We start from the raw sequence: 19,257 nt of genomic DNA on the forward strand, positions 1-19,257 counted from the left end.
CCCCAAAGCACAGGCATATTATTAATTGAAAACTTCTAACAAGGATTACACAAGAACTACAAGATGGATCTCTTTACCCCAGGTATCATTTTAATCAGTCCAACAGTAGCAACATAACAATGTCTATAGTTTACTTAGCAAAATCATGCTGTCAGTTTCACTTTAACGTTTGCACATGATCTTATAGCCAGGACCTGCACCTAGCATTTGCCTGTGACTATTAACCTTTTAAATGCCATTGACAAGCTTTGACAGCAGCATTAATAGCCAGTTGTCATTGGGGCATGTCTGATCAATAATAAACTAAAATTACTTATAAATACGAAAGATTACTCAAAGCAACTGGTTGGATAAACAAGGTTGCAGTGCTATATTAAGGATATCATAATAAACCAATATTAATCAATTAAATCGAACACATCTAATTTATAAAAAACATCCCCACAATGACTCAGTCCTTACTTAACTCTCATCCAGTCCATTGTTAAATACTTAATAAATAAACACACAGCCAGAAGGCTATTTGTTAAGGGCCTGTCACACGAAGCGATATCGCTAGCAATATCGCTATAACGTCACTGGTTTTTGTGACGTTATAGCGATATTGCTATGTCTGATACTTACCTCCGACCGCTCCCCCGCTGGTTATCGCTGATTGCGTGAGAACGTCCTGGACCGTTTCTCGTCGTCAGCTTCCTGCTAGGCTTCCTGCTGTGGAGGCGAGCCACGCGTGGACGCTGGCGGGAAGACGTCTTCATCGCCTCATCTGACAGGTAATTAATGACCCCCGACCCCTGCGATGTCGCTGGTGAGATCTGCCTGTGTGGCAGCTCACTAGTGACCACTTAGCGATGTACCAGCGATCCTGACCGCGTCATATCGCTGGCCGGGATCGCTGGTACATCGCTAAGTGTGACAGTACCTTTAGCTTTTGTGATGATCATGAAGGATCCATACCTTGCTACCCTGCCTGATGTTAATATTACATCAGTGGGATCACATGGTAAGGTGTCCCCACTTGTACTAACGTGACATTCCGCACCCTTTAGAGACACGTAAGGTCAGATTGGCACAGTTTTACACAGATTCTCCCCTGTCCTCACGGGCCCAATGAGGCACAGGGAGTGAGAGAAGGTAGCTAATGCAGTCACTGATGTGGCACCACACTCACCCACAACCCTGACAGACTGAGAAGCCCATTTCACTAACACCAGGGAAACAGAACCAGCCCGGTAGCACTGGCTCCAGTTCCTTGTTCAATATATGCCTGGTCTGTTAACAGGGTTATATCGGGCCAAGAACCAGCCCCCAGTAGCATATGAGATTAGGCCGAGAAATGGACATGTGGATTCATGGAGATAAAAGAGCAGCCCAAGGTTAAATTCTATATTTAATCACCTTAAGGACACACTAGACAATACACTATATATACAAAATGGTTATACATATATAATGGGCAGATATGCAAATATAATTGTGGTAGCACAAAAGGTATAAGCAGGACCATTCGCACAGGATGTGTCGTCGTGACCTACCAGAGAAGAAGCAATAGGATATGCTTCACACAAACATTTAACCCTCTGGATCACTCCCCTCCTGCTCACTGGGATGAATCTAAATCCCCTCCCCTGGAGGTTTGGAGATAAATCTCCCAAAACTTATGAAAGATCCTTTCTGGGTGATCCTATTACAGCAGTTCTGGAGCCATTGGATCCGACCAGGCCCCTGCCACTTATAGAGACTAAAAACAGTTTTTCTACCTAGATGCTAATGGCTTTTCTATGTGTCTCCTTTCCCATGTGTGGCTCGAGACCCAGGCGGGCACTTGCTCTCTTCTGAGGATCTCAGAAATATACACAATGTACAGCTAGGACGTATAATATTTCCATAATTCCTTTATGAATTCTTAGCTGGTTGAACAAAGGACTCTGGCCTCATGGCTTGGATCCACAGGGGGTCTTCCTGTAGAAGTTTGCATACCAGCTAGCTAGTGGGGGGTGAATCCCTTTGTTTGAAGCTGGTCAGTTTGGGGAGATCTCAAATGCGCAGTTCATGGTAAACAGCCCAGTAATTTACAGTAACTGGAGGCTTTTTGCCAAACGGAGTGGGCAGCTTTACCATCTGAGAAAATAAAGAACCTCATCCACAACTACCACAAAAGACTTCAAACTGTCATTGATGTTAGAGTGGGTAATACACTGTATTGAGAAATGTGGTATGTAAACATTTGAACAGGGTCATTTGGATGTTTTGGGTTGTTATTATGATTTAAAAAGAGAAAACACAGTAGTTTGACAATAAATGGCTTCACCCAACCATTAGCCATGAGTGGAGAAAAGGTTTTGGTGTTATCATTCATATTCTCTGAAAAAAGGCCAAGAAAGCAAAAATTCTGCTGGGGTATGTAAATCTTTGAGCACAACTGTATATATCAATACTGTAGTATTGCTGTATATAGTATAAGCAATCAGACGATCTCAGATTCAAGTCACTTAGGGGACTAACAAGTACAGTGAAAAGTAAAAAAAAAGTTTTTAAATAAATGAAAAAAAAGTATAACATTTCAAACCATCCCCTTCCACACTTTTTTCCTCATTAAAAATTAAGATAATACATATAGTCCTAAGGCTGGGTCCATTTTTTTCAGATTGTCAAGAAATCTCATACACTTTCCACATGCTAGGAGAAAATCCACAGTGTGAATTGACCAGCACTGCGGATATTTAGAGGGTGAAATGTGTGCATATACTCTTAATGAACGTGTAATGAACTTTTACAGATTGACAATTGTTTAAATGCCTTTTTACACAGATTAAAGTGAATGAAGAGCCATAAGCTATCTATCAAGATTGCTCATTGACAATAGAGTTCCATAGTTCTTGGCAATGCAAGCAATGTTTACAAAGGACAAAGCCCTACAAAGAACGATGATTTTTTGTGCTGCACAAAATACCATTTCACCGGATGAACAAGAAGTTTGATTGTTCTTACACAGCAAAATAATGCACCTTTACAATTTGTGGCCTAAATTTAGCACCTACTTATTCATTCTGCTCTAATACATTGTTTTGAGTAAAGGTGCCTTCTGATCAACAAGCGTGATCTGTAGCTGCTTGGCACACGCGTTAAAAATCTGTAATTTGTTCTTATGAGTTGCTTGTTAACCATACCTTGATTGATGGGAATGGCAAATTAAGTTACTTATTGCTCAGAGAAACCTTAGGTATGTGAATTGTATAATTTTCCTGTTGCCAGCATAGCAGATTGCTTCATGTTTACGTGTGGGAAAACATTAATTAAACATGTAATGCGATAATGGGTGTGTGCATTCAACCCTATAATAATTGGATAGGTTTATGTGTCTTTATTACAGTTCCCAGTTTAACAAATTAACATAAAAAATAATTATAGGGAAACTTGCACCTAGAGCCATTTGCTAATAAATAGTTGCCATGGATATTGCTTTAAGGATGTGCCAAAAGGTAATTGCAACGTAAATGCCAGTTTGAAAATAGGTCAAATAGCAGGTATGAGCAAAGACTCAAATTTATTTTGCCCTTTTAGTGAGAGCTGACTTCTCTTCTATAACCCCGCTTTCTCTCTTCCTCTATCTGTCTCTCGCTCTTTCAGTCTCTCCCTCCTATCTTTATTTTTTTGTATGTTTATTTTCAAAGGTTTTAGACAAAATATCACATATCAGCATATAAATATATTCACCCATTATTATTTAAACCACCTTTATCAACTCTAGGGCCCCAACCCCCAATTCATCAAGACTGGTGATGATGAGCTTCAGACGCTCCAAATTCATGAACAGGTGCACGCTTCTTCATGAATCTGGAGTGTCTGGCAAGTACTTTGTGTCTCCATGTGCCATGTCAGAAATCTTACTCCATTAAGTGACTGGAGTGAGATTTCTGGCTTAGGGAATGTCACATCATTCTGGAAATGCTGATTTCCTTCATAGGTTTGCAAAATGGTTGTGCTCTTTCTGGCATGGAACCGTGTGATTCATGTTCTGAGTAATGAAATTCATATCCCATGTTTCTCTTTATCGTCTCTCACAGAATTAACTTCTTACACATTTTTAAGGCCTCCATAGAGATTAGACTAGCATCAGTCAAACATACAGATATAGAAGAGCTTGACCGATAGTTTAATGTGTATGCGGGCTACTCCACTTTTTCCCAACTGATGACAGTGGGGGAGATAACAATCCATCATGTTAGATTTCAGACTGCCGATCCTCTTGTTTTTAGTGAGATAATCATCATAGTAATCTCTCCAGATATTGTGTTAAACCATGCCTAAAGTAGTGATCGAAGCAGTGTAGAAAGCCAATAAAAGGTATCAACTAGAAATGGGCAGATTTGGCAAAATTGGAATTTGCCAGTTCACACTTTTTTTCCCAGAAGATTTGATTCGCGGAGATATTCTTCAAGAATTTAATGTCCCTACTTTTGTTCTGGAGACTCTCCAGACTTCAAAACAAAATAAATGTAATATGTAAAAAGTAGAAAAATCCTTGTACTCACCTCATCTTTCTGATACCTCTGCTCCAACCAACTGTCACCGATCTGGTCATCACCATATCTTTCAATTATCGCCATTTGCATTGAAATCTCCAGGCCTCTCACGTGGGGCTGGGACTTTGATGGAGCCTGGGAGGGTTCTGTACATGCACGCACAAGATCACAACACACACTGTAACATCATGACCCTGTGACCTTTCACGTGCGAATACAGATTTTTGTAAAATTTTGACTCTTAATTTTTATTTTTTAAAGGATTTAGGAATTTTTCCTTTTAAAAAAATAATTTTAAAAGAATGTTTCTTTAAGTTTCACAAAACATTTTATGGGTTAAATTAAATAATACTTTTCTGGAGTAACTTATGATGAATTTGATGAGAAGGTGTGACCATGCCCAGTTCCATCCACGCCATGCCCATGTTAGTGTAGTTGGCTGGGATTGGTGTGTAAATGTCAAATGTGGTAATATTTTTTTTTTGCAGCTGCTGAGTTTCACAAAAATATTGCAACTTATTAATTCTGATGTAAAAACCTTAATGAATAACCCTCAAAATGTTTGAGATTTATTTGTAAGCCATATTTTCTAAAGGGTTCTTTCTCCCACTAAAAGTAATGAGTTATATGAATATTAGGAGAACACCTTGTATACAATCCTACATTTTTCTATGGCATGATCTCTGTTAACCTTTCATGCAACCAATTTTGATTTAACTGTGTTTAATAGATGTTGGGTTTCTCCAAAATGCAACTCTGACCCAAGACTCCACCGGACAATTTTCATCCAACAATACACCAGACTCTACATAAATGTTCTGTTCAGATGTTTTCTTTATTGCAGAACACAGTACTGTACGTGTGTACTATACAGATAAAGGCCTTTATCAATATGGGCTTCTAATATTGACCGTCACTATGGCAGCCCATGGACATACACACATGCGCTGTCACCTGGCTGTCTTGAGATACTGATTAGAAGCTGCTCAGTTATGTAAAATGTATTCAGGCCAATCTATTTCAGTAATGACAACTTTACACTGAGGTAAAATATTATGCTGTTATTTACCAGTGTTATATTACTTTTATGGCACGCTGACAATTTATGAAATGGAAGTCTGATCAATCTAACTTCAAGTACCCACACTAAAGGGGGTTTTACACTAAGCGATATCGCTAGCAATATCGCTAAAACGTCACTGATTTTGTGACGTTATAGCGATATTGCTAGTGATATCGCTATGTGTGATACTTACCAGCGACCGGCTCCCCCGCTGTCTATCGCTGATCGCGCGAGAATGTCCGGCTCCATTTCTCGTCGGGCGCTTCCTGCTGAGACTTCCTGCTGTGACGTCCAGCGACGCGTGGAGGCGGGTGGGAGGACGCAGGATCGCTGTGTGTGAATGGTAAGTATCGTGCGCTGCGTCGCTGCTGCATCGCTGTGAGATCTTTCTGTATGAAAGCTCACTAGCGATCATTTAGCGATGCAACAGCGATCCTGACCAGGTCGGATCGCTGGTTGGATCGCTGGTGCATCGCTAAATGTAAAAGGGCCTTAATACCAGCAGGGAGGTAATGAAAGACAAGAGCTAAAACTTTTGCTGCATCTCGGCGTTCAAGCATTTCGAAAAATTCTTCTGCGGAGGATAGTATGACATAGTTTTATAGTCATAGCAGCTCTGGCAGTTCTGTAACTCCAGTATTGAGCCAGGTAGATGAGGATGAATTGTGTTTCATAAAACAAGTAATGTGAAAAAAAGAATTAACATTTTTTTAATACATTTGTATCTGTAAATATGGGAAAGGGATCTCATTGGAAAGGTGTCACCTATTGAACACTGTTATCAAAGTGAACACCAAATACTATAGAAAATTGTTTTAGACATGGAGTCAATGTTCAGTCTCATATAAGATTTGCAATTCCATGTTTGAATTAGATTGAATTAAATGCTTACAGCAGTAAAATATCTTTTTGTATCTCAGAGCTCAACATTTGTGTCAAACACTTGGCTTTGATCATGTATTTTATGTCATCATGACCTAGATCCCTGTGTGTGACATATGAGCTAGTATGTTGACTTTCCTTAGATAGTGTAGAAGAACTTGATGGATGCATTCTCATTCCTAAACTCATTACAAGAAGCTTCCCATCCATCTAGTAAAATGCTATCATACAGAGATGGAAGGTGCTATAAATCATATTATTCTAGCCCTTCAAACTAATTCATTAGAAATGCTCCCAATATATATTGCAAATAACAAGTAAACATTGTACACAAGTTTACTAAACTGAATATATATTATATAATTAAATAGTAATGCATTCATGGTGAAATAATCAATTCAGACGATAAATTGGTGGGCAATACTTAAAGAACACAAACCTTCTACATTACACTCAACATTCAATGTTATAATAACATTTACGGTGAAGCTACAGTAAATGCAAGGTTTATATAAAATAAAATGTTCCTCCTTATACATCCCTTTTTTAACAAAGAGCTAATTGGATAATATGTTGTTGAATTTTATTCTGTTCTTTATATGTGATGGAATAGTTTGAATAGCAGTATCAATTGTGTAAAGCTTCATGTGTGCGACATCTTTTTTCGTGGAGGTTCAGATGAAGAATGTGGTTGATTTTGGAAAAACGTAGACAGTAATGAAAGGATTAGTAAGAAAAGAGACAAAAAATCTCAGTTGGGTTGATGGGGAGTGAATAAAGAACATGTTTTCCCATGGCAAGCAATATCTAGCCTCTTAGCTGCACCATGGGGCCTGCTCGGTGCCAGAAGCCCTAGCGATGAGTGAAGATACCTGATGTTGTATACAGAGGAAACAAAAAGCAAAAAACACAAATATCCTGAACTGAAAAGTAAAAAATAAACTGCAAATAATGCATAAAGGTAATAATAATAAAGTATTTAGTAAACATAATTTTGATCAAAATAATGTACAAGCCATCCCGCCACGTCACGGCAACCCTTGTGGGACAGTCCCTACTCTAGTATTTAAAACCTTTTCACTTTTTCACTTACTAAACACCCTTATTATTATTACCTTTATGCATTATTTGCAGTTTATTTTTTACTTTTTAGTTCAGGATATTTGTGTTTTTTGCTTTTTGTTTTCTCTGGTTAATGGTCATGTGTTAATATGCACCTACATTCTGCAAACACATTAACTTGCTTTCTCAGTTCAGACTCCAGTTTTTTATCCATTGTATACAGAGGGTAAAGGCCCTTTTACATTTAGCGATGCACCAGAGATCCGACCCGGTCAGGATCGCTGGTGCATCGCTAAATGATAGCTAGTGAGCTGCCACACAGACAGACCTCACAGCGATGCAGCAGCGACACAGAGCACGATACTCACCTTTCACACACAGCGATCCTGACGTCCTCCCGCCCGCCTCCACGCATCGCTCGTCGTCACAGCAGGAAGCCCCAGCAGGAAGCTGATGACGAGAAATGGAGCCGGACATTCTCGCGCGATCAGCGATGGACAGCGGGGGAGCCGGTCGGAGTTAAGTATCACACATAGCGATATCGCTAGCGATATCTCTATAACGTCACAAAATCAGGGACGTTATAGCGATATCGCTAGCGATATCGCTATGTGTAAAACCCCCTTAAGAAGAGGCCAGACAGAGCAGTGAGACACATGGGAGATGAGACAAGTTACTGTAGTGTTATGCTATAAACTATATATTAAAAAAATACAACTTTTTTCATACCTGCTATACTGGTCCAATTTCACAACTCTACACACCACAGTAATGCAGCTGTTGCTGCATTTTGCGCTTTCCTGGCATGTACTTACCTACCAACATAGCATTTTGGGTTATATCCATTTTATCGGGGTGAGGGGAATAGTGTTTAAAAATCCAGTGGAGAAAACTTTTTTTTTTAAAACACTAGTTTTCATTCTGGCAAACTTATTTTATTAGCCCTATTTGACAACCGTACACACAGCAACATTACTGTAGACCGTTGCTGTTTTCTGGGCATTTACCTACATGGCATTTTTTTGTGTTCATTTTATGCAGTGGGGTTTATTTTTCTTATACTTAGCAGACTGCCAGCAAAAATGTTATGCCCTAAACATTTCCAAATGTGTTTCCAATGGAATGTAGTTGTATTAAAATGATTAGTGATTGCAGTCTATCCAGTTTCCAGCAGCACTCCGATCTTCTTTTGAGTCACATGACTTGAACTCCTACTATCCGGATTACACAGGGCTTTGTGTGTACCAGAAGCTACTTTTATAATGTAATAATTCAACAATGCTTCCAAAAATTCTTAAATGGCACTTCAATATAAATCCTAGACACATAGGGTGGCAACAATTTATGTGCCTACCACAAGGAAACGAACCAAACCATAAATTTAAAAAGATTTTTTATTTGGAAAATTAAATACATATTAAAAAGACCACATATTCATAATTTTATCAGAACATACCCCATAAGCGGGCAGCAGCAGAATGATATAAATTTATTGAGATAGTCACATAGAGGTATTTGAAATTTGAAAATCTCATACTGTATATCCAAAAAATATCAATATACTATGTGCCAATAAAGAATCAATTATATTAGAAATCTTATAGGAACAAAGATATTAAGCCAGTGCAACCAATGAAACCTCCCAAAAACAGGGATCAATATTTGATACACCTCAGCATATAATTAGTAATCAAAAAATGGCTCAAGGGCCAAGTGTGTGATAAGAAAATCAACTCCAGGTAATCAAGTCACAATATTCCATACATATGCCCCACACAGGAGCTAATCCAAAGTGTCAATGGTATTTACCCAATAAAGTGCTATTAGTGCATGCGCCTCAATATTCAATGCATATAGTATAGTATGCCCCACACAGGAGCTAACCAAAAATATAAATAACTTTTAGAAAAAACCTCGGCACACAGTATAGTATGAATCCATTATTTATTCATCCAAAAAGGGCATAATATAATATTGCGAGACCAGTGTTTATGCAGACAAAATATCAACATTTCGGCTATTAGGCCTTTTTCAAGATATTATCTGCATAGAAAAAATGGTCCACTTATGCTGCCATTCGGTATACTTATATGCTTAATTCATGTGAAACACACGTGAAATGCCTTCACCAAGAGTGACCATCCGGGGGGCGCACAGGCAGACTCCAATGAGAGTCGCGGTCTCATTGGCATCTGCCTGTGCGCCTCCCGGACGGTCACTCTTGGTGAAGGCATTTCACGTGTGTTTCACATGAATTAAGCATATAAGCATACCGAATGGCAGCATAAGTGGACCATTTTTTCTATGCAGATAATATCTTGAAAAAGGCCTAATAGCCGAAACGTTGATATTTTGTCTGCATAAACACTGGTCTCGCAATATTATATTATGCCCTTTTTGGATGAATAAATAATGGATTCATATTATACTGTGTGCCGAGGTTTTTTCTAAAAGTGTTTTATTTTTCCTCTGAGCACCAGACCGTGAGAGCAGTGAGCACCCCGTTCTCTATTATTGTTCCAAAATATAAATAATATTTACCCAATAAAGTGCTGATAGTGTGTGCTCTGCTGTTGTCACCTGCGCCCCGACGTGCGTTTCGCCCTACTGTTTCTTCCGGGGGCGTCCTCTACTTTCTCTCCACTAAATGCTGGTAATGCATTGTTATAATGGTGCAGCAGATGTATGCAATTACTGCAATAGCAATAACAATCCCTGAATATATCCCTGCTCTAAAATACACTCTCCCTCTGATAACAACTCTCCCTGAACTGCTTCCTGAACGCAGTGTCCCATGTAACTCATCACCCTATGACCCCATGAAGCGATGCGGCCAGTCAATCACAAAAGTGCCAATATTCAGCATGGCTTCAGCATTACTGTGTATGGCTGACAATCCTCGCATGTTCATTGGCTGTTTAAAAGGTGCTAAACATGTGGGGTGGGGACTCAAGAATGGCACTCAAGCAACCGCGATACTCGATCAAGTAACAAGTGTGCCTGAGTTCCCGGATGCTCGACTGAATATCGAGCAGTGGCGAGCACGCCCGCTCATCACTAGTTATTTCCTTCTGTTATAGGTTATAGTTATGGAAACAGTGTATGAAGTGATCATTTTGGAAACTGTGTACAGGTTCCTCATTGATCTGATATTGATGATCTATCTAATGAATAAGTTAACAATATGTCAGTTCTTTAATTATGATTAATATTGTTACGGTAGTTTTGACTTCACAGTGGAAAATTCTGCTAACAAATGATCAGATGTTACTTTTCTCATTAACTTAAACTGCACAAAGTACTTTGTTTGTGATACTCTGTTTTTGCTGGTACTTTAGTTACTTTATTACTAGCCTTATTATACTGCATAAGAAAAAAGAAAGAAGCACAGGATATCCTGTAGGCTGCTATGTAATGACCATGCAATCTTATACTTCTTCCACATACATATGAATATGCATGCAAGCTCAACATATGTCCATTTTACTTTGAGATCTTGAAAGAAGTATTACAAGTATAATTTTATGTAACAGTTATAATGAAGACTTAACTATGTAATTAAATCCACGAGTAACACTCTGTTGAGAACACGTACTCCACCCTTTAAAGTAATAAACTTACTGTATATTATATGTAATATAGGTTCATAGCCTGTAATTAATGGTAACGTATAGGTGGGGTATTTTAGTTTCTCAAACATTTAGATTACAATCTAAATTTTAGTCACTTGCACACATCCATATGAATATCACAAAAGTGTAGGAAAAAACCTAATGTGTATTGCATTTACCAGAAACCCACACACTCAGAGACTGTGCAATATGTAATTAGGGAGTGTTCAGCCTTGGCGCTTTCAATGGATTGCTATTGATTTCAATAGAAATCTTCATCGTTTCACGACTGATTTTAGGTGTATTTGATTGAGCTAAGTAACACTTTAATTATTGAAATTTCTATGTGTGATATTGAAGTTATTATTTAAGAGCCATTTTTCAATCGCTCACTTCTTGACAGAAATACATTTGGTATTTGGATGTATAAAGTATAATGTATTTATTAGCATGTAAAGGCTTTATTGAAACTTTACAATATTAGATCCTTACTGTAAAGAGTAAAGTTTTCTGAAAGTATTCTATGTACTGTAAATTGAAAAGAAACACAGAAACAGAAGCTTTGAATATATTAATTTTTGCTTAGTTTCTTATATAAGGATATTAATGGATAGCATTTCATACACTAAAACAGTAATGCCCAGCTAGATATTATCTCTCTCTCAAGAACAAAGCCAAAAAAGGCAAAGAGCAGTTCTTCTTCCACTTTTTTGGGATACTGGAAGAGGAATTTAGTGTGAAACTAGTCTTAGTGCTATAGAAACAGATTGACTTTAGAAGATCAGTTGCAATATCGTCATTGTAGCTACGTCAACAAGGTCATGACTTCTAATCATTGCGCTGGCACTGGTTGGCACTGATTTGTACCCATTTTTGAGTCACAGGTATAATTAAGGCACCTATAAAGTGGCTGGATAACTACACTATAGTTAAATTGTGTATAAAGTATCATTTTCTACTGCACCTATTAACACACTGTCATTACTGAGTAATTTCATTTTCTATAAAAACCGAGTTACATCCTTTGATATAACTTTGCACAAAGACCAATGCATTCTTTTTTGAAAAAACTCATACTTCATTTTTAAAGGAAATAATTGTTGTTTATTTGTATTTTTTCAATGTGACCACTATTTTCAGGTCATATTTCTAAATTTTATCTTTTAAAATTAAACTTATGGTACATTTATAAACCGATAAGTGGTAGTAAGCAACTGCCGATCAGCTACTTATTTGCTGATTGGTGTTTTGTTAAACATTTTGTTTAGAAAACCTGATTGCCTTTAATAAGTGCACATAATGATCAGTCATAGATTGTTCTGTGAGCACAGGTTGACATTTTTCTTGGCACCACATGATCTGTTTACACAGAATTAGAGATGAGCGAACCATTCTATTACCGTCTAAAGTTACGTTTAGGGTTAGGCTAAAGTTATGGTTAGGCTAAAGTCAGGGTTATTGTTAGGCTAAAGTTAGGGTTAGGCTAAAGTTAGGGCTAGTGTTAGGCTAAAGTTAGGGTTAGGGTTGCGGGCTAAAAATAGGGTTAGGGTTGGGGTTAAAGCTTGGGTTAGGATTGAGGCTAAAATTAGGGTTAGAGTTGGGACTAGGGTTAGGGTGATTTGAGGTTAGGATTTGGTTAGTGTTATGGTTGGGATTAAGGTTAGGGGTGTGTTGATGTTAGGGTTGTGGTTAGGGTTATAGTTAGGGTTGGGATTAGGGTTAGAGGTGTGTTGGGGTTAGAGTTGGAATTAGAATTGGGGGGTTTCCATTGTTGAGGCACATCAGGGGCTCTGCAAATGCAACATGACGCTCGCAAACCATTCCATCAAAGTCTGCATTCCAAAACTTCTCTACTTCCCTTCCAAGCCTCACTGAGTGCCCAAACAGTGGTTCACCCCACATATGGGATATCAGCATGCTCAGGACATATTGGACAACAACTTTTGGGGTCCAATTTCTCCAGATACCATTGGGAAAATAAAAAATTGGGAGCTAAAAGTTCATTTTTGTGGAAAAAAACTATAAAAAAAACTATCATAAACTATAGTGAAACCTTTGGGGGTTCAAAGTGCTCACTGCAGATCTAGATAAGTTCCTTGCGTGGTCTAGTTTCCAAAATGGGCTCAATTTTGGGAGGTTTCTACTTCTTAGGCACATCAGGGGCTCTGCAAACGCAACATGATGCCCGCAGACCATTCCATCAAAGTCTGCATTCCAAAATGTCACTACTTCCCTTCCAAGCCCCACCATGTGCCCAAACAGTAGTTCGGCAACAAATTTTGGAATGGTGTCACTTTTGGGTATTTTCTGTTATATTGACCCCCAAACTCACTTCAAATGTGAGGTGGTCCCTAAATAAATGGTTTTGTAAAATTTGTCAAATTTTAACCCTTATAACTTCCTAACAAATTTTTTTTTTCCACAATTGTGCAGATGTAAAGTAGTTGTATGGGAAATGTTATTTATTAACTTTTTTGTGTGATATTACTCTCTGATTTAAGGGCATAAAAATTAAAAGTTTGAAAATTGTGAAATTTTTAAAATTTTCACCAGACTTCCATTTTTTAACAAATAACTGCAAGTCATATTGAAGAAATTTTACCACTATCATGAAGTACAATATGTCACATGAAAACAGTCTCAGAATCACCGGGATACATTGAAGCGTTCTAGAGTTATGACCTCATAAATTGACACTGGTCAGAATTTAAAAAATTGGCCCAGTCACGAAGGCAAAACAGGTTCTGGCGCAAATGGGTTAAGGGAGCAGTGTAAGTCTTGTTAGCTGGGAGACCTGACACCTCATGCAACACCTGAAAGTTTTTTTCAATCCAGCCACACTCAGATGGCTGCTACAGGCAACCAACCAGATGAAGATCCAACTTGGAGTGTCCACATTTCAAAAAATAATTGTCACACACCACTAAAGTGGCATCAATTTCCACACAGTAGAATTATTATAATAGGCTTCTGACACACCTTCCACCACAGGCAACCCACAAATTGGAGACCCAACTTGAAGTCTCCACATTTCAAGAAATTGTTTGTAACATCAGCAGCAATAGCAACAGCAGGCACAGAAAACACCACACCACAAAGATGCTACAGACTACAATAACGCAAAATCAATACATGACACTAAAAACGACACCATCACCTAGTCTGCCCAATCTTTGGCTGGGGTGCAAATGTCATTGGAGATCCATGACTTGTTAGTTAGGAGCCTACTAAAACAGACTAAGTGACCTTTCTAAATGCTTTGGAAGCCTTGGCAGGTGTTTTTTCTTAATTATTCTAATTTACTGAGCTAATGACTTTTGGGTTTACATTGGCTGTAAGACATAATCATCAACATTAACATTAATAAACACCTGAAATAGAGCACTGTTTGTAATGACTCTATATAATATATGACTTTCACTTTTTGCATTGAAGAACTGAAATGAATTAACTTTTTCATGATATTCTAATTTAGTGAAAAGCACTTGTATTAGTAATCAAAGTTAACTTTTGTTAAATCCAAGTGGGTGTTATCAGATAGCAACTGGTACAGGGAAAAGAAAATCATCCCCCATTGAAAAGTATCTATTAACACCCACTTTGACTTGAAGGGGTATTTCCATCTCCAAGATCCTATCCCAATATGTAGTAGGTGTAATAATAATAATACCTCCAATTGGAAATGTAGTATAGTTCTTCAGATTCGCTATGTCGCTTACCTCAAGTAGGACATTGAATGACCTTAGGTATCCATGGCTATGACCACTAGCAACTAGCTAACTAACTTTAACTATATCAGTGGTCGTAACCTTGGATACCTAAATTCCTGCAATGTCAAGCAAATGAGGAAAGAGACATAGAGAATAAGAAAAGTTATATTACATTTCTAATTGGAGGTATTTGCTAATATTATTATTATTATACATACTATATTTTAAGATAGAAGAAAAAAAAGTGTAGTCAGCTTACCGGTCTGTAGTTAAATCCCCCAGCCTGCCAACGCCCAGCACGGATTGTGGTGAGCATCCACATCAAACAGGAGAAGGGAAAAAAAACTGTGAACCAGTTCAGGACAAAGGTGGCTGCAGCTTACAAAATTTTATTGGACAACTTGAAAATATATAAGTGCTTTAAAAAAATATGTGCATAGCAAACACCAAGCACACCAGTAGGAACGATCTACGCATTTCAACTAAACAGTCTTACTCATGATCATGACTGCTTAGTTGAAACGCATAGATCGTTCCTACTGGTGTGCTCTGTATTTGCTAGGCACATATTTTTTTAAAGCACTTATATATTTTCAAGTTGTCCAATAAAATTTTGTAAGCTGCAGCCGCCTTTGTCCTGAGCTGGATCACAGGTTTTTTTCCCCCCTTTTTATATTTTAAGATAGGGTCATGGAGATGGGAATACCTCTTTAACTAAAGTTAGCTCATTAGGTGCCAAATACTTTGATTTCTAATATCTATTCAACAGAAGGTTGAAAAAAACATTTTTTTTTTCTATTCTATTACATGTATTTCCAGCTCAACATTAAAGATTTGGCTATACAACAACAAAGTGAGCTGAATCCCCAACAATTCAAAATAAGTAATGTGGATATTCACTAGTCAAAAATGCTTATAATTACTCAAAAAAGTTAACAAACCAAGGAATGATTTTTATTAAGTTAACAGATAAAACATATGAAACAGGAAAAACTCATGGAGGGGAAGACAGATGCTATTGGCGATTGTTGCATGCTGCTTTGAGGTGTATGATTTCCTCATTGTCACATTCCTTGAGAAAGCCACCAGGTAAAATGTGCATTGGAGTCACCTGGAGCCATTGGGCTCTTACATCTGGTAAATGAAACTTCCTTTATTTTCTTCACTTTGTTCCTTCTTCCTGTGATTTTTAGTGCCTTCTTTAGCATGTGACTAATATTTATCATGTTTCTTTATACATGTGTATTCACCTTTCTATAAGTACTTCAGCTATAGGCCATATGTATGGAAATCCTAATGTTGTATATCCATTATATCCACTACCAACACTTTTGCATTGGTTTCCTTATACAGAACTTGTTTTCCCCTCCAGGTGTTTTTATTGTTTCCTATGTTTTATTTGTTAAGTAAATAAAAAATCATTCATTCCTTGGTTTATTCACTTTTTGAGTTAGTATAAGCATTAAAGATTTGGTGACAGGCACTCTTTAAGGTCTAAAGAAAGGCAGCTAGAATGGACAAGACGACTGCCAGTCACAGTTAATCTAGATTCTTCCAATCTATCAATACATTGTGCTACTGAGTGAACAAACTTCTTCCACAAAGTCCCTTTGTGTTGAAACCTATAGAAAATATTTCTTGAATTCACCAAAACCAAGTTGGGATTTTGACATATGTATATATTGCTAAATTCTGATAAACTGGTTCCTGGACCAGCAAGACAAGCCCACAGACAAAGCACATTTTACATTTTAGAACCACCATCCTCAAGGTCTAATCAAACCACTTTCATTTTCACATTTCATATAGGTTAAACTTACAGTAACATCTCTAACAATGCTCCATTGCATTATTAATAAAATATATACCTTTTTATCAAGTGTCTTTGGAGGACCTTTTTCTCTTTATGGTGTTTAATGTTCCATGAAGGGTGAGGCAGAGAGACATGACAACTTAACTTTGAAAGAACATATTTATTCTCATAAATAATCAAGAGTGTTCATGATATATTAGGAGAAGGAGTCATTTCTATATATCAAGCTTTTTAAATTCTGGAAGAAAGGTTAATCACACACATCCTTAATTTGCATCTTGATAAAATCTAGACCCACATCTGATCTGAGCTTTTAATGCCTATCCCCAAATTCCAATAAAATCAGAAAACAATATGGAACATCACATTCACCACAATAAGCACAAAAATCCACCATGTCATTAACAAACTCCAGAACAAGGAACAGATTCCACAAGACATGCTGTGCCATTTTTCTTCTTGGTGTATGCACACATGGATAGAAAGTGATTAACATGTCCCAGATTTGAAGAAACTATGAAAATGCACCTGAACATGGGAGTCAGGCTCCTTTAAATTCCAATTTTTTATTTTTTTTTAACAATTTAACTATTGGTGTCATGCTGTGATGGTCTTCGGTAAGCTGGAACTGGGACCATACCTGTCCCTTTAACGGGGGTACTCTTGAAGGTAGAGAGACCTGAGTCTCCATCCTTACTATGCTCCTGTTAAATCGTGATCTGTCCCCTCCCTCACCTCATGAGGCATGGGACAGAAATTTACGGTAAACCAGACACAAAGATAAAACAGGGATAACAAACAGACAAAAAAATACAAATACTCACCAAAGGTAGAGTGGAATATCGGGAAGGATAGGAATGTACCAACCAAATGGGAATAGGACAATGAGGAAAGCATATACCTAAACTTTACTTTAATCATATGAACATATATTTTTACATCATATAAGAATAAAATACATAAAACCTGCAAAAGGCAAAATGAGCAAAATCAAAAAGTGTGTTTTTTCTTTGTATTTTTGCATTCTGTGCAAGCTGGGGTGTGACCTCCCTCTCCTGAGCTGGAAATTGTATATAAGGCTTCCCCAGACTGGTGTCTACTGTTTGGGACCCAGTCCTTTTGTCTGCCCTTGTTCACACATTGAGGTCAACTTTGACACAAGGCAAGGTTTTTAATATTAGACAGTGTAGGACTTTCCCGAACAGAGTTACCGTGTCATGGTGGGATGGCTTTCATGCTACTTTTGATCAAAAACAGTATTACTAAAAACTCTGTATTATTTAGATGCACGTTTGCTTTTACTCATTTAGTTACAACAGGGTTTTTGCTCATTTTGTCTTTTGCAGGTTTTAAGTTTTATGGCCAATGTCAACAAGCATTTATATGCTGCATGTGTATCAACTCAAACCAAGCTCAATTTTTGTGTTTTTTCTTTGGTTTTTTGCATTCTGTGCAAGCTGGGGTGTGGTCTCCCTCTCCTGAGCTGGAAATTGTATATAAGGCTTCCCCAGACTGGTGTCTACTGTTTGGGACCCAGTCCTTTTGTCTGCCCTTGTTTACACATTGAGGTCAACTTTGACACAAGGCAAGGTTTTTAATATTAGACAGTGTAGGACTTTCCTGAACAGAGCTACCGTGTCGTGGTGGGATGGCTTTCGTGCTACTTTTGATCAAAAACTGTATTAATAAAAACTCTGTATTATTTAGATGCACTTTTGCTTTTACTCATTTAGTTAAGCAGGGTTTTTGCTCATTTTGTCTTTTGCAGGTTTTATGTTTATGGCCAATGTCAACATTAATTTATATGCTGCATGTGTATCAACTCGAACCAAGCTCAATTTTTGTGTTTTTTTTTTAAGAATAAAATACAGTATATACCTAAAAACATCATGCAATAATCTCCAGTAGCAACAACAATCTCCAAATTCAGCACAGTGTCTCCAAAGAGCTAGGTAGCAAAGCTTTCACTGTCAAGGCAGAGAACGTCTGGCCCCGTTTTATAGTCAGAGGTAATGACCAGATCAGAAGCAGCTGAAATGGAGCTGCATGTTTCTGACCAGCGCAGAAAGGGTAGTTAGCCTCTTCAGCTCCAATGGAAACCAAATCCATTTAACATGGGACACGCACACACAGCCTAAATGGAATATCTTCGATTCACAATATGTACTGATCTTCTAACCCTAGATTTTCAAGAGGATGTGACACACTCGAGACAGTATCCACTTTCTATGAGGAGCCACAGGACCCTCGGGGCTGGGTTTATTCAGATGGGCCAAATGAAAGGACAGTATCAACCTACCAGCATTAACTTCAGATGCCAGCACCCACATCATCCCTTCCGAACCATACCCCTTTCAAAGTACCACTTACTGTACAGAACAGAGAATCATACAGGATAAATGATTTCAGCTACATTAAATTCTAAATTGCCATCAACAATAACCAGTGGCGGTGGTAAAGACGACGGTTTCACAGGCACAACACTTTTTTTTTTTTAACAAAGAACTGTGAAAAGTAATATTCATCTTGAGAGTCAGTGGAAGCTTGAGACGAAAAGTTATAGGGTTGATTACAATAACCACCTTTTAAG

The sequence above is a fragment of the Dendrobates tinctorius genome, unplaced genomic scaffold (assembly GCF_039654945.1).
Source record: "Dendrobates tinctorius isolate UK_male_01 unplaced genomic scaffold, ASM3965494v1 ptg000144l, whole genome shotgun sequence".
Taxonomy (NCBI): domain Eukaryota; kingdom Metazoa; phylum Chordata; class Amphibia; order Anura; family Dendrobatidae; genus Dendrobates; species Dendrobates tinctorius.